We start from the raw sequence: 12074 nt of genomic DNA, 5'->3' as shown, positions 1-12074 counted from the left end.
CCCGGACACGACCGGCCCGGAGCCTTTTCACATTTCCAAGACGCAGAGTCTTATGACTAAAGGAGAGGGACATGAGTTCTCACTTGGCCACGTCCGCCTCATGTTCACCATTTCTAAAATGGGCTTAGCCCAACAGAGCTTCCCTCAGACCGATAGGAACATTCTAGAATGGTCAGGTGTTCTGGAGTTTTGTCTTCTTCCTTTCCACCACCACCTCCACCTCTATCTTCATTTCCAGCAGCACCCCCTCCACCCCCATTACCTCCTCCATCGTTTCCCCCTTCACCACCTCCACTTCCGCCTCCACCCCTCCACCGTCACCACCTTCATCTCCACCACCTCCACCTCCTACACGATGGCCATCACCCCCTTCCCCGGGACCAACGCAACTGTCCCATCGGAGCCCAGACCTCGAACGCTCGGACGTTCCCCCTGAGCCCAGCTAATTTACCTAACCTTGCCATCTTCACAATGTGAAATGAAGCCTCTGGTTACAATAACAAGGGTTTAGGGAATGGGGAAAGATCACCACTGCAGAGGCATTAAAAAAAACACAAAACAAAGCCCACATGCGGTTTTCATTTTCTGCAGCCACGTGAGAACTGGCCCTGGATCCCGGCTATAAATACCCAGCTGCCGTCAGAGAGGTTGAAACGCACACGTGCACGTGTGTGGACGCGCACACACAAACACACAAAACACACAGTACGCACATGAGAGTCAGCATAGAAAGTGGCTAGAGGATGGGCCTGGGGGGGGGGGGGTCAGAAGAACTTGGGTTCTAATCCCAGCTCTGCCACATGTCTGCAGTGTGACCTTGGGCAAGTCGCTTCACTTCTGTGTGCCTCATCTGTAAAATGGGGATTAAAACTGTGAGCCCTATGTGGGACAGGGACTGTGTCCAACCTGATTAACTTGTATCCACCCCAGTGCTTAGCACAGTGCCTAGCATAGAGTAAGCACCTAATGAATAGCATAAAGAGGAAAAAAAATTCCTCTCCAATGACTTGGTGGGATAATGAGAAGAGGAAATGTTTCCAGAGAAGATGGAATGAGTGCCCAAGGACTTATCCTCCCTCTTCCCCGGTTTTGCTCTGGGCTACTAACCAGACACACAGGATGTGCATGGCTGGGGGGGGGGTGGAAGCACTTGATTTCCCAATCCTCACTGGTCTGGAACTCTGAATAAAAGCAGTTCCACATGGATCTCCCCTATGGGTTAGCCCTTGGATGGCTGGGTGACTTTGGGCAAGTCACTGTATTTCTCTATTCCTCAGATTCCTCAACTGTATAATGAGGAATCAACACTTGTTCTCCCTTCTACTCAGACTGTGAGCCCCATAGGGGACAGGGACTGTGTCCAGCCTGATCAACTTGCATCTACCCCAGCGCTTCGAAAAAGAGCTCGTCACATAGAAAGTTCTCAGTGAATGCCACGATTGTTAACCATTCATTCATTCAATAGTATTTATTGAGCGCTTACTATGTGCAGAGCACTGTCCTAAGCGCTTGGGTTGTACAAATGGGTAACAGAGACAGTCCCCGCCCTTTATTATTACTATCTACCAACACCAAGGGGAAAGGCAGAGGAATGAGACGAGAAGACTCAAGGAAACCTGTCTTCAAGTCTTTGAAGAGTTAATGATATCAATAGTAATAATATGAATATAGTATTGTGACAATAGAAATAAGTATTGTGATTATAAATTATTATTGTTATTAATAAGCACTATGGACCAAACATTGTGTTAAGCCCTGAAGTAGATAAAAAATAATCTCATTGGGCACAGTCCTTGCCCCTCACAAGGCTCACAGGGTCTAAGAGAGGGGGAAAGTGGGTATTTTATTCCCATTTTTCAGATGAGGGAACTGAGAGCCAGGGAAGTGATTTCCCCAAGTTCACATAGCAGGCATGAGGAGGACGCTATTTTGCCTTTTGTGACTTCAGCTGAAAACCTCATGCCCAGCGCCAGTTTCCACAGAATTCTAGACTCCCAGATTTGAAAGGCCGCTGAGGAGTCACGAAGGGCAGCCCCCTGCCTCTGGGCAGGTGAAAACTAAACCACTTTGCGTATGAGAGGGGTTGTGGAATTTCCCTTGCCTGGAGATCTAAGAAAAAATAGGCACCCATCTCTCTTGGATAGCTTAGTTTTTTAATTTGTTTTTTAAAAAATGATATTTGTTAAGCACTTACTATGTGCCAGACACTGTACTAAGCCCTGGGGTGGATATAAGCTAATCAGGTTGGACACAGTCCCTGTCCCATATGGGGCTCACAGTCTTAATCTCCATTTTAAAGATGAGAGAACCAAGGCATAGAGAAGTTAAGTAATAATAATAAATAATAATAATGTTGGTATTTGTTAAGCGCTTACTATGTGCCAAGCACTGTTCTAAGCGCTGGGGTAGACATAGGGGAATCAGGTTGTCCCACGTGGGGCTCACAGTCTTAATCCCCATTTTACAGATGAGGGAACTGAGGCACAGAGAAGTTAAGTGACTTGCCCACAGTCACACAGCCGACAAGTGGCAGAGCTGGGATTCGAACTCATGACTTTCCCAAGGTCACCCTGAAGGCTAGTGGCAAAGCCAGGATTAGAACCCAGGTCCTTCTGACTCCCAGGCCCATGCTCTATCCACTAGGCCATGCAGCTTCTCTTAATTTTGTTCTGCTGGGATGCGTAGACCGGACGAGACCCGGATCGTTCCACGGTAGCAGGATCCTTCTAAACTCTGCTGTTCTACGATTCACTGAAAACTCAAACTGAACAGACAGTTAAAAGGACAGAGAGAGATGAGCAATTCTGTTTGGTTTTGGAGAGTCTCATTGCTGGGAAGATCTTTGTGTTGGGTGAGAGACCTGCCTTTGCCTGTAAGTAAGAGAATGGATTAGAAAGTAATAATAATAGTATAATAATAATTGTGGTATTTATGTGCGTACTATATGCCAAGTACCGTAGATGAACGTAGGGAGATGAGCGTGGCTTAGTGGAAAGAGCCCGGGCTTGGGAGTCAGATTTGGTAGGTTCTAATCCTGGCTCTGCCACTTATCAGCTGTGTGACCTGGGGAAGTCACTTAACTTCTCATCTGTAAAATGGGGATTAAGACTGTGAGCCCCACGTGGGACTGTCTGATGACCTTGTATCCATCTCAGCACTTCAATACTATCATATTCATATTATTGTGTTATGCTATTCTACGTAATAGAATATATTCTGTATTACGTATTTTATAATATATTATTGTTGTGTTATGTTACTATATTACTGTATTATACTCACCTCCTCCAAGAGGCCTTCCCAGGCTGAGCTTCCCCTTTTCCCTCTGCTCCCCCTTCACCTCCCCTCAGCTAAGCCCCCTTTCCCCCCTTTCCCTCTGCTCCTCCCCCTCTCCCTTCCCCTCCCCTCAGCACTCTGCTCATTTGTATATATTTTTATTACTTCTATTTATTTTGTTAATGAGGTGTACATTCCCTTGATTCTATTTTTTGCGATTAAGTTATCTTGTTTTTGTCCGTCTTCCCCGATTAGACTGTCAGTCCATCAGTGGGCAGGGATTGTCTCTATCTGTTGCCGAATTGTACATTCCAAGTGCTTAGTACAGTGCTCTGCACATAGTAAGCTCTCAATAAATACTATTGAATGAGTGAATGAATGAATACGGTATATATTATATTATAATGTTACGGTACTAAGTGCCTACTATTTGCCAAGTACTGAACTAAACGACAGGGTAGATAGATGCTAGTGCTATAGTGAACGGCAGGACCGCTTTCCTTTCTTCCCGAGATCTAACCAAACTCCCTCTTGATGCACGGACGCTCTCTTCCCTGCCAAGCAGACTCCAGTGGGATTAACATGGGAGCAACCTCCAATCTAAATAACCCCATTCATTCAATGATATTTATTGAGCACATAGTTTGTACAGAGCACTGTACTAAGCGCTTGGGAGAGTACAACACAACAGTAAGCAGACACGTTCCCTGCCCACATGGAGCTTACTGTATAGCGGGAGAGGCAGACACTGACAGAAAGAAATAAGCGACAGGTACGTGGCTCAGTGGAAAGAGCCCGGGCTTGGGAGTCAGAGGTCATGGGTTCGAATGCCGGCTCTGCCGCTTATCAGCTGTGTGACCTTGGGCAAGTCACTTCACTTCTCTGTCCCTCAGTTCCCTCATCTGTAAAATGGGGGTGAAGACTGTAAGCCCCACGTGGGACAACCTGATCACCTTGTATCCCCCCAGCGCTTAGAACAGTGTTTGGCACATAGTAAGCGCTTAACAAATGCCACCATTATTATATATCTGCTGTGAATAGATCTATAAGGACAGAGATTGAATCTACTAAAGGCAGAGATTTTAAACATCTCTCTCTGTGGTAGAGACTGGCTCAGGCTGTGTCTCTTGGCTCTCAGAGAGAGAGATTATGATTGGATCAACAGCCTGAAATACAGTGATACTTTACAGTGTCTCCAATTCCAGTCTAGAGCTTTACACCCTCCCTGGCACAGATGAATATCGAAACTGAATACATATAATAACGATGGTATTTGTTAAGCGCTGAATGTGTGTCAGGTAGTGTTCTAAGAGGTGGGGTAGATACAAGCTGATTAGGTTGGACATCGTCTCTGTCCCAGTTGGGGTTCACAGTCCCATTTTACAGATGAGGTACAGAGAAGTAAAGCGACATGTCCAAGGTCACGCCCCGGACGAGTGGTGGAGCCGGAATTAGAACCCAGGTCCTTCTGGCTCCCAGGCCCGTGCTCTCTCCACTAGGCCGTTGAGTGATAGATTAGATTGCTAGACTAGATTGATAGAACCTTCCCAGGACCTTGTTCTCAGCTCTAGTTCCCCCCCTACCAAAAATAAAATCACCCCCAAATCTTCCCTACTTTCCATCTGCCAGAAAGAACATCACAGGACACAACCAGAACCCCCAAGCAGCCCAAAGTTGGATGATTTTACTTGAATAATGAACAAATCAATGGTTTTTATTGAGTACTTACTATGTAAGAGCACCCCTTGGGAGAGTGTCATATAACAGAGTTGGCAGACCCATTCCCTGACTACAGTGAACTTACAGTCTAGATAGACATTAATATAAATGAATAATTTATAGTGTATAATTTAAAGATAGGTAACAAAGTGCTAGAGGTTTGGGAATGGGGGAGATTACCAAATACCCAAAGGGCACAGATCCAGATGCCAACAAAATCAGAGAGACTTGGCTTGATTAGTAGCAGTGATCGTATTTATGACTTTCCTACTGTGTGCAAAACATTGTACTGAAGTCTAGGAAAAAGTTCATAGATGAGAAGCAACACGGCCTGGTGGCTAGAACACGGGCCAGGGAATCAGAAGGACCAGGGTTCTATTCCTGACTCTGCTGTTTGCCTGCTGGGTGACCTTGGGAAAGTCACTTCTCCATGCCTGATTAGCACGTATCTACCCCAGTGCCTAGCACAGTGCCTGACACATAGTAAATGCTTAAAAAATGCCATAAAAAATTAGAATGAATTCACTCAGTTGGCTCCAGTGAATCAGGCCATTAACACCGGAATAGAGATAATATGATTGGAATCTCTTTGTGACAGGAGAGGGGACACCCGGCACCTTCACTTTTCCCCACAGTCCTTTGCACTCTTCTGTCATGATGGATTTGAAAGGCCACTGAGGGACCATGGAGAAGCCTCCCACCCAGGCTTCGGGAATCTACTGATCCCAGAGTCAAGCCGGCTCCGGCGAAAGGGAGCTGAGGGGTGGGGAGGGGTAGTAGCTTGGCGAAAGTCACGTTGGGACACAGGGAGAGAGAAATCTTGAACGAAAACAAATGGGAACTTCAAAGCCGAAACGTCAACTGGAAGGATTAGCCAGAGGCCGTCCAGTCTGGAAGGCCAGGCAGCTGCTGCTGCTCTTTCCGCTCTGGGGTCTCCCAGGCTCCCCACTTGGCCACCTTTTCATTCCCCCCCATTCAACCAGATTTTCCTCTTCCCCCTGACCCCCTGACTGGCCACAGACACTGACGGAGGACTTGCCCCCCACTTCCTCTTGCAGGGTCCACTCCCGGTGGCAGGTGAGTGAGACGAGCACCTCAGGAGACAGCCTCACAAGGCCCCTGATCCTCCCTCCAGTTCAGAGCTCAGAAGTTGAAAAACCGTGTGGCCTAGCGGAGAGAGCGCAGGCCTGGGAGTCAATGGGACCTGGGTTCTAATCTCCCCGAGCTCTCCCAAGCACTTACTACAGTGCTCTGCACATAGTAAGTTCTCAATAAATACAAGTGATTGATTGATGTGTGTTTGGGGGTGATAATCACGGTATTTGTTCAGAGCTTAATATGTGACAAGCTCTGTTCTAAGTGCTCAGGGAGATACGGTTAATCAGGTTGGACACAGTCACTGTCCCACATGGGGTTCATAGTTTAAGTAGGAGAGAGAACAGGCATTCAATCACCATCTTACAGATGAGGAAACTGAGGCCCAGAGAAGTAAATAGGCTTGCCCAAGAGCACACAGCCAGCAAGTGGCAAAGCCGGGGTCGAACCCAGGTCCTCTGACTCCCAGGGCCGTGCCCTTGCTTGTAGACCTCGCTGCTTCTCTACACACACACACACCCCCACGCACAGAGAAACAACTGCCCTAAGAACATAATAAACACCTGCCACTATTGAAACAGAAGGAATTGTTCATTAGCATCTGTCATTGCCTGGATTGCATTCACAAAGGGCGTTTTTTGTTTCGGGTTGGTTTTTTTGGTGGCATTCCTTAAGCACCTACTATGTGCCAGGCACTGTACTAAGTTCTGCTGTCGATACAAGCTAATCGGATTGGACACAGTCCCTGTCCCACATGGGGGCTCAAAGCCTTAATCCCCATTTTACAGATGAGGGAACTGAGGGGCAGGCAAGTGAAGCGACTTGCCCAAAGTCACCCAGAAGACAAGTGGCGGAGCCGGGATTAGAACCCAGGCTCCTTCTGACTCCCAGGCCTGTCAGGCTTTTTCAGGGTGTTTAACAGGATGGTCGGAGAGGGGGCTTATTCTCCTGTCCACTAATATGACCTGAATGAACGGGAAAAAGACCAGGGCCTGCTGATGGCTACTTGTTAGATACAGCGGTTGCTGCATTTAGGGAGAGAAAGAACAGTCAGCTGGTAGTTAAGATCTTGGGATTTGTTTAGCAAATGTGTTTCATTGATGTTTCTCTTTGACCCATATTCCCCTCTCCCGATAGGCTCCAGCACACTAATTCCCCTCACAAAGGTTTTTTGTTTTGCTATTTTGAATTGCATTTGTTAAGCACTTACTATGTGCCCGGAGCTGAATTAAGCACTGGGGTAAATACAAGGTAATCAGGTTGGACACGGGCCATGTCCCACATGAAACTCAGTCTCAAACCCCATTTTATAGACTTGAGGCGCAAAGAAGTGAAGTGATTTGCCCAAGGTATCACAGCAGACGTATGGCGGGACGGGATTAGAATCCAGTTCCTTCTGACTCCCAGGCCCGTGCTCTATCCATTAGAAAGGTGCCGGAGGATGCATTGTTTGAAATGTCAATTTGCTGTGGGAAAGGAGTTGGGGTCAAGGTGCAACAAGATGTAATTCTTCGGTGAGGCCCCGGAATTGAGCAAGAGCCTGTGAGTCAGAAGGCCCGGGTTCTAATCCAGCCTCCACTTCTTGCCAGGAGTGTGACCTTGGGCAGATCACTCGATTTTCCCTCGCCTCAGTTTCTTCATTGTAAAATGGGGATTCAATACCTAGTCTCCCTCCTACTTGGGCTGAGCCCCGTCTAGGACAGCGAATATATCCGATCTAATAAACGTCTATCTACCCCAGTGCTTAGAACAGTGCATGCCACATAGTGGGTGCTTAACACAAACAAACAATAATGATAAAAATAATAATATTACTACTCAATCACCCTGCCCCCTCCTACCTTACCTCGCCGCACTCCTATTTTAACCCAGCTTGCACTCTTTGCTCCCCCACTGCCAACCTACTCGCTGTACTTCGATCTTGTCTGTCTCACCTCCCACCTCTCGCCCTCATCTCGCCCCTGGCCTGGAACACCCTCCCTCTTCATATCCGACAGACAATTATTCTCCCCGCCTTCACAGCCCTATTAAAAGCAGCTCTCCTCCAAGAGGGCTTCCCTGGCTAAGCCCTCATTTCCTTTTCTCCCACACCCTTCTGCCTCACCCTTGCACTCGGATTTGCATCCTTTATTCACCCCTCCCTCACCCCTCCACCACTTAGTCCATAATTTCCTCATTTGTATTAATGTCTGTCTTCCCCTCTACACTATGAGCTCCTTGTGGGTACGGAATTTGTCCACCACCTCTGTTATATTGTTATATTGTATTCTCCCAAGAGTTTAGTAGCAGAGCACACAGTAGGTGCTCAATAAATATGACTGATTGATTAATACTCTGTGAGTCCCTTGTGGAACCGGAATGTGTCCAACCTGATTCTCTTGTATTTAGCCCAGTGCTTAGTACAATGCTTGGCATATAGTAAGTGTTTAACCAACACTACAGCTATTATTATTATTACATGGGTAGAATTAATTTCTAAGCAGCTCCGTGGCTCCAGTGCACACATACACGCTTACTGTAAGCTCATTGTGGGTAGGGAATGTGTCCTTTTATCGTTGCACTGAAATAATACTAATAATTATTATGGTGTTTGTTAAGCCCTTACTATGTGCCAAGCACTGTTCTAAGCACTAAGGGAGATACAAAGTAATCAGGTTGTCCTACGTGGGGCTCACGGTCTCAATGTCCATTTTACAGATGAGGTAACTGGGGCACAGAGAGGTGAAATGACTTTCCCGAAGTCACACAGCAGAGAAGTGGTGGAGCCAGGGTTAGAACCCAAGACCTGTGACTCCCAAGTCCACGCTCTTGCCACTAGGCCATGCTGCTCCTCCTAAGAGCTTAGTACGGTGCTCTGCCCACAGTAAGTGCTCAATAAATACAACTGACCGACAACTAACTGACTGAAACACACACACACTGAAATTTCCCTCAGGCTTGAGATCCTCTATGGCACAGTCCAGGTTGAGGGGAGCCGTGCCATCGCCTTACGGCTTCCCCTTCCTCTCAGCAAACCACGGCCGCCTTGCCCCTCCCCACGCCGCACCCTGGCCCTCCTCCTCTGCCGTCCCCGGCGCCCAGGACCAGAGGAGCCCCAGCCAGCTTCCTGACCGGCTGAGGTGCCAAAGCTGAGGCGAACGATTCTTCCCAACTCTGCCTCCCCGCCCGAATTCGATCCTCCAACCAGAATCCTCTGCCTTGTCCACTCTGATGCCAAGCATGACAGGCGTGAGCCCTCAGGTTGGCAGGAGCCGGGAGCACCCACTGATGTCCTCTCGGATTTTTGGAGATCAACTGTTGACATCGTCCCGGGGCAGAACTTGCCTGTCTCTCCGACCCCCTCTGGCCCAAACGCTCCCAACTCCTTCTAAAAGCCCCACACTCACGTGGGGGACTCATGACTCTCCAGGAACAGTACCGAAGCCACCCCACTGTGGGGAAGCCTAATAATAATAATGGGGTATTTGTTAAGCGCTTACTATGTGCCAGGCACCGTAATAAGCGTTGGGGCGGTTACAGACAAACCGAGTTGGACATAGTCCCTGTCCCGCGTGGAGCTCACAGTCTCAATCCCCATTAGAGAAGCAGCGTGGCTCAGTGGAAAGAGCCCGGGCTTGGGAGTCAGAGGTCATGGATTCGAATTCCGGCTCTGCCACTGGTCAGCTCTGTGACTGTGGGCAACTCACTTAACTTCTCTGTGCCTCAGTTACCTCATCTGTAAAATGGGGATTAACTGCGAACCTCACGTGGGACAACCTGATTCCCCTGTATCTACCCCAGCACTTAGAACAGTGCTCTGCACATAGTAAGCACTGAAATACCAACATCATTATTATTATTATCATTGTTTTACAAAAGAGGAAGAGGTCGCTGAGGCCCAGAGAAGTGAAGCTTGCCCAAGGCCACACAGCAGACAAGTGGCAGAGCGGGGATTAGAACCCATGACCTTCTGACTGCAGGGCCCGGGCTCTATCCACTACACCGTGCTGTTTTCCATCTCCAAGGTCCTGCCGTTCTGATTCCAACTCTGTTGAAACCCAAAGCCAGGAGGGAGTCCCCTCCCTCCCGGTTCCCCTCGGCCCCCGGGGCTCTGGTCACCCCTCAGCCAGGCAAGGGCCCAGTGGTCTCCCGGCGAGCCGGCAGGGAAGGGTTAACTCAGCCAGACCTCAGCAATCTGTGTTCAATTTTGATAAAAATCTCTCTCCACACACGGCCCCCCCCCCCAACCCCTCACCCCCACCCCTCCAGTCCAGATGCCTCTCTTTCTGCTGAAGACTCACATTTTATTTGGGGAACTGTGGGGTACTCAACAGTCGGCATCCAGTATGGCAGGAGGCGGGGAGGAACTGGGGAGTCAGATTCCTGGGTCCTACACACGCAGAGTACACCTAATTGGAAGGGGAGTGGGGGTCCTCCCCTGTTCGGCCCTTCTCCCCAGCCGCCAAGACAAGGCTAGCAGACTCAGTCTTGGAGTGAAGAAGTGTTACTGCAGGTTTCTCCTACAGATCACTCACACGCACACAGATTTCTCCTGCAATCACACTCGGACACACGTACACATGCTTCCCCTATAATCCATCACATACGTTTCCCCTACAATCATATAGAGACACACAAACATTTCCCCTACACTCCTACACACACATACGCCTCCTACAACTGCAGAGACACACGTTCCTCCCACAGTCACACACAGACCCTTTTCTCCTACAATCACTCGCAGACACAAAGACACTCCCCCTACAACCCAACACACAAATGCACACCCTCTCCCGACCCTCTCACTTTCCTGAGGAGCGCATAGAAGGCACTTTGCTTCTTGTTGTGAGAAGAATAGCCTGTCACCGGGAAAGGGGATGGAAAGCGTTAAACTCCAACCAAATTAGGAAGCCAGAGGGGTTGGGGTTTGGGATGAACCATAAGGAAGTTACCCCATCTTGCTGGGATTTGAGAGTGTGTGTGTGTAGCGGTATGTGACTGTTTGTCAATGTGGGTTTGTTCATGTGTGTGTGTGAGGGTGTGGGTGTCCTGCGAAAAAAGGAAACAGATTTCAAATCCCCAAATCATTTTCTTCAAGTTTTTTCCTCAGTCATTTCCTTGACATGAGCGTCCCATCACCTCCTACAGCCCGGCCTCCCCACGCACCTACAAACGCGGCGTAGAAGAGAACCCGGGCTGTCAACAGCAACCGTCTCCACACACTCGGGAGAGAACACGTCCGCCACAAAACCTAAAAGAACCCCGTTTCGAAGGCCCCTCTGAGTATTCTGGAAGAAGCAGAGGAACGGCAGAAATGGTGGCCCCGACCCTGAAACGAGAGAGCAAAGAGACAGCAGGCTGGCCGCACTTACATTGTGTTCGCCGTGTCCTGCGTCCTCTCCCTCCTGCTGCAGTTCTATAATCCACACAGAGGTCGGCTTGTCTGCTAGTCTGCTCTCCCTCTCTGTACTGTACTGTGCTCCGATGGGAAATGCCGCTGTTTTCACTTTCAGACCCGCTCCCTTCTTCCCTCCCTCCCTCTCACCCTCCCTCTCCCGGCCCTTGACGTCACGCTGCCTCGGAGAGATATTTATGGCGAGGACAGGCTAAAATTTCACAGGGGTAGCGTTATGATCGCAGTTCCTTGGGATTTGTCATTTTCACACTTTCGGGCAGAAAAGCTACACAAAGAAGGGAGTGAGGGGGGCGGGCGGGAGGGAGGACGGCAGCGGACAATGAGGCGAACTGTTTGAAAAGCTGGCACGGGAGACCCGTTTCCTCTGCCTCTCTTTGGAAAACACTTGTGGGTTGAGGAGGCGAAAATCAGGGCCCCCTCGGCCAGGGGGAATGCGTTTCTCCTGAACTTTCCCGCTCGTCTTACAAGCGGACCTTGTCCGAGGCCCGTGGCGTGGTTCGCCGGGTCAACTGTTTCTCCCTCAGCAGCCGGCTAGGTGAGAAGGAAAGGTGGGAGACGGGGGCCAAGGCGGAACGGCCGTTACGTTGCG

The 12074-nt window shown here is 49.1% G+C and overlaps 1 protein-coding gene across 4 annotated transcripts in view; it reads right to left on the bottom strand.

Annotated features, from left to right (window-relative positions):
• The window catches only part of DAAM2 (dishevelled associated activator of morphogenesis 2), a 95562-nt gene extending 83946 nt beyond the window's left edge, over positions 1–11616 (bottom strand). For all 4 annotated transcript variants that reach the window (XM_029047338.2, XM_039914768.1, XM_029047339.2 and 1 more), the window contains exon 1: positions 11442–11616. The gene's annotated coding sequence lies outside the window, so the exon portion shown is untranslated. The remainder of the gene's footprint in view (positions 1–11441) is intronic.
• Positions 11617–12074: the final 458 nt, after the last annotated feature.

The sequence above is a fragment of the Ornithorhynchus anatinus genome, chromosome 19 (genome assembly GCF_004115215.2).
Source record: "Ornithorhynchus anatinus isolate Pmale09 chromosome 19, mOrnAna1.pri.v4, whole genome shotgun sequence".
In the NCBI taxonomy this organism is placed as follows: Eukaryota; Metazoa; Chordata; class Mammalia; order Monotremata; family Ornithorhynchidae; genus Ornithorhynchus; species Ornithorhynchus anatinus.
This window is presented reverse-complemented; position numbering and strand designations above follow the sequence as displayed.